Source organism: Capsicum annuum, chromosome 3 (genome assembly GCF_002878395.1).
Source record: "Capsicum annuum cultivar UCD-10X-F1 chromosome 3, UCD10Xv1.1, whole genome shotgun sequence".
NCBI classification, from domain to species: Eukaryota; Viridiplantae; Streptophyta; class Magnoliopsida; order Solanales; family Solanaceae; genus Capsicum; species Capsicum annuum.
The window spans coordinates 165636074-165641324 of NC_061113.1; positions in this window are offsets into that span (position 1 = coordinate 165636074).

The following is a 5251-nucleotide window of genomic DNA, read 5'->3' on the forward strand; positions in this document are numbered from 1 at the left end:
GATGGGTTTATTTGGGAACTAAAATTGGTCTATTCTATTTCTGTAGTTGACTGTGGCATAGCAGGAATGAAGCCAATCCATGCTGAGAATGACATCAAAATCAGTCATCTTTAATTCGACTAAGTCTGTTGAAGTGACATTCTAAAATATCATAACCGGGCAGTTTTTGTATAACCGTAGGGCTATGATTGTTTTATCTACTGGGGTAAAGACTAAAAAAGGCCCTGCTAGGATTTCGAGACTAATTTCAAAATTGTCTGCTATATAGGGAGTAACAAAAGACAAAGAAGCTCCTGGATCAAGAAAAGCATAAACATGGACATAAAAGATTTGTAACGTACCAATAACTACATCAAGAGAATTTTCCTGATCTTGTTAGGACTAAAGAGCATAGAGATGATTTGTACATTGCCCACTAGTAGCACTGGTGGTGGCACCCTACCGATTCGAGCAACCAGATTGAGCTGAGGAGTGGAGATGACTCTGATAAACTGATTGAGAAATGTCTCTAACTCTGTGGCCTAGCTTTCCACAACCAAAACAGACATTTCTACCAGCTCTGTAAGCATTCTTATGGTTCTTACCATGAGTCTGACAAAGGAGATTAGTTCAGGCATTGCTAACACTTCCCTAAGACCTAGATCTTACGCTCTATCTTTGTTACCCTCCCTAAACTTTGGAACTGGAGCACTGGCTGGAACTAATGACTTAGGATGAAATTGGGAATGATTTCCTCCATCTAATTTGGGCTGAGCAAAGTTGAAACTACCTGTCTTTGCTCTCTTATTCTTTTTTTTCCTCTACTTAATATTCTTCTCTTTTATCTGTTGAGCATGAGTCATAAGCCTAGCTAAAGTCATGTCACTATTCAGCATGGCAGATTTGCACTCATTTACCACGCTATCATTTACCCCTGAAGCAAACTTACTCATCTTAGCTTTGCTGTCTGCAACCACATAAGGGGCATATCTGGCTAATTGAATAAACTTAAGTGAATACTCTTTCACCGTCATATTTCCCTACCCGAGGTTGATAAATTCTATCACCTTAGACTCTCTAAACTTTTGGGGAAAGAATCTATCTAAGAATGCAGGGACAAACTCCTCCCAACCTTTAGTACTTGCATTATTTGACCTTTCTGACTTCACTGTTTGAACTAAGTATGAGCCACATCAGGCAATTAATATGTAGTTAGCTCAGCACTCTCAACAGTGGTCACCCCCATGATGTCTGTCACCTTCTAAACCTGATCAATGAATTCCTGAGGTTTCTCATATACCTTAGACCCGAGGAAGGATAGAGGATTCATTCGGGTGAAGTCCTGAATCCTAGCTGCGACTGAATTGGCCACTAGGTTGGTCAGAATGACTGTTGGCCATTCATTTTGAGTGGCAACTAACTGATCAAGAGTAGTGAATGTGCCCCTGAAATCTATATGAGAAACATGATCACCCAAAGGATCTTTGAGCTAAGGGGCTAATTTATTTCCATTTCTTCTTTTAGGAGGCATGTTCTATAGAAGAAAGGGAGAAATGGATTAGACTAAGAGATTAACTTGAGATTATTCTCACTGGCACGACATGAATACCAAAAAAGGGTAAACTATTCCTAAAATATCTTATAGCCTCTAGCACATAAATGTGCCATGCAACACACCCATGTACAAGACTCTACTAGATATGGCTTACAGACTTCCTAGGACTCAACTGAACCTTAGGCTCTGATACCAAGTTTGTAACACCCCAAATCTGGTACCCAGAATGCTATATGGTGCTCATGACCCCGAAATACCACAAACTAACCCATGACTGATATCTGTACCTATTTACTGTATAAAATACTTTATAATGTGGAAACATGAAATAAAAGGCCATAAGGTTCAATACTGAACATGATCTGAATGATATAGCATCTGTGTGGGGTAATAGAATGTCGAAAAGAAAACTGAACATACTGAAGTCTGAAACATGATAGTCTAGAAAGCCTCTAACTGACTGAACTATCTGAGTTAGGAGTTGATGGTACATGTCCCCAACTAATTCCAACTAAAAAATTGATTAATGAGATAATAGGGAAATAATTATATCCTCAAAAGATGAGGACTCACTTCTAACTCTATCTGTGGATATCTGGAATCTACTATTGCTCTGGAGCTCGTGTCTCTGAACCTATGGTATAAGACACCATAGCACAAATACATCAGTACTTTGAATGTACTAGTATGCATATGAGGTAGGATGAATGCATGGGGTTCATATACATAAACAATAAATAATAACTGACTAACTATCATGGGCATGAGAATACATACATGAGAAATAACAGCAGACACTAATACTGTGATAGTATTATTACTGAATCTGAATATAACTGATAACATGAGTGATTATATCTAATAGTCCTAAATATGATGGAACTATCTGAGTTCCGTACTGTATCTGACAATCCTGAAATTAAAAAAACTATTTGAGTTCTATTACGGAGACTGATTGATTATATCTGACAGTCCTGATTCTGTAACATGAAACTATGGAAAGTAGTTATCTAACTGACATACCTCTGATATGCCATTATAGCTGAGTTGGGGTCCAATCTATAACCCTAACTGGAAGAGTATTAATACCACACAACCGGTAAGGATAAGCTATGGGCGACCCTCATCTGATAGTATCCCCTATACGAGAATGGTGGGGCCCTTACCAGATAGTGCTTATCCACCTCATCAATCTTCATCGGACAGTGTTGATGTCTCAACCTATGCTGGCTACATAGTTTTGGAATGCAAGGATGAATTCTAAGAATCAAACCCTCATCTAATAGTTTGTGTTCCCTTCCTTGGGTTCACTCGGTGCTAGCTCCTACTCCCAACTGAATAGACTCTAAACATGATTTACTAAAATTGAACATGGATTATGTTACTAAATTTTGTTGACTGATAAAATACTACTAATATCGACAACTGACTGAGTTCATGAGATCATTGAGATTTTTTGAGTCATAAGACTGTCTGAAGTCCTAAGGATCATAGCTTGACTGAGAGTATCGTGAAAACATGACATGGCTCTAGGCACACAACTAATGTTTTGGTTACGAGTACCCCCAGGACTTGATGAAAGGAAACTAACCAAGCATAACTTACTTGAACATATAAATAACATCATAATCCATAGTACATTTATAGAAGCATTTCATCAAAATATATGATACGCATAACTTGTACATACATGGGGATTTTATGGTATCATGCTAGTTAGACACTTTTCTTCCATCTAGGCATTTAATCAAACATATTATAGGCATGGTACATGTAAACTTCATTGTACGATAATTAAACATCATGGTTCTAATTTCATCATTCAAGGATTTAGTCATAGGTTTGCATGAATCTATCTCTATAATAATTTAACCCACATAGAATTTATCACCCAATATGGAGTAGAATTCAACTTCTCATTATCCACATGAACAAGAGTAGCCCAATCATGAAAATCATAAGAAAATTCATTAACTTTAATATAGAAAAGGGATTCTTAGGCTTCATGGACGAAAAGAGTCCATGAATGAACACTATGCACACCTTAGTTCGTGATTTCGTAAAGATTGACAGTGAAACTTTCTTGAAATTGGATCTTCTATGAAAACCTTAGCTTGTTCTTGAGAGAAATTAGTATATTTTGAGTGAAAAATGGTTGAATCACGTGTTAAAGGGCTTAAATAGGGGTGGGAATTTGACCCTTTTAACCCTGAATGCATCATTTAATTTCAATAAAAATTTCCCCAAATTGGACCCTTGGAGCGACATGACGCTATCACACTGTATCATTGGATTTTGTCAAATGGAAAATTGAGGGATGGTGCGATGCGAGGCGATTTCATTGCCCCTTCTTTTGTGACCATGAACTTTGGCGCGACATAGAGGAAATCGCGCTGAGACACTAGAAAATGGACAATTTTGAATTTGGGCCCTAGTGCGATGCGCCATAATCGCAGAACCCTATTGGAATTTTCCAAATGCCATTTCTTCTTGTGGCGCGGCACGTCACTTACTAATATGGCGCTATTTTACAATGGGAACTTATAATAGTCGTAACTTCTGACCTGGTTATCGGATTTAGGAAAATCTTATATTGATGGAAATCTTATTGAATTTTTCACATGAAAAAAGTAAAAATCTTAAAAAATCCTCATGGAATAACCATTATTCAATTTAGAAGATAATACTAGACATTCTTGAGATGAAATTAGCTAGGAAAAAGTATGGAGTATTACAGTTTTTTGTAATTTGTACTACTTTCTCATCTATATAATGCACAAGTTCATTGCTGCCTTTGTCTAATTGTTTTTGTTCCTTGCTACTATCATTATTATTTTCTACCTCTTCTACTAGTATAGTGTCTGAGTTTCCAAAACTCTTAGTTACCCACTTCTTAGTGCTCTTCTTTTCCTCCGTGTTACTGGAAAATAGTTGCTCTTCTATTTTTTCTTGTTGTTCAAAGGCATCAAAAACATTTGATGTTTTAATTTCAACATCATTGTCCTTTATTTCTCCTATAATATGACCATATTGGTCTCTTCTATACTTTTTTCTTTGTTGCCTCTATTGATTCTTGTTATTGATAGTATCTGTATTTATCTTTGCTATGTCTTATTCCTTGGCATCTTCTTTAACTTTGTCTTTTTCTTCTCTTTGCCCTTATACCTAATTAAATAATTCCAGATGAATATTTCAATATGATTTATCATCATGCCCTTGTAGGAAGCATTCTTTGCAATACTTAGGTTTATGATGATACTGAATATGAAATCATTTGGACTTAATGTTTCTAGTGATATCATCCTCTTCATTGATTTACTTTGTGTGGTAGTTTAGCAACCAAATCCACCTCTACCTTTATTCTTGCACATCTTGGCCTAGTATGATTCCTTGTGTCCATATCTACTACCAAAGGCTTGCCTACTGCTGATACAATCGAGAATATGGCTTCCTTAGCAATAAAATTTAGTGGTAAATTTGGTAAAAAAATCCATGGCACCCCTACTATGGTTTCAGTATCAGGTTCAAACCATGGATCTCATATGACAATACATGTCTTTAGACTTTATATAATAGGCAGTAGTTGATAATAATTGTACATAGTCCTCCAATTGATTTAAATAATCAAAATATGCCTTGTATCTAGGACACCTATTATACACTCTCCTTTAATCATGCATTGCTTTGGGATTACTTATCTAAGTTTATTGACATCCG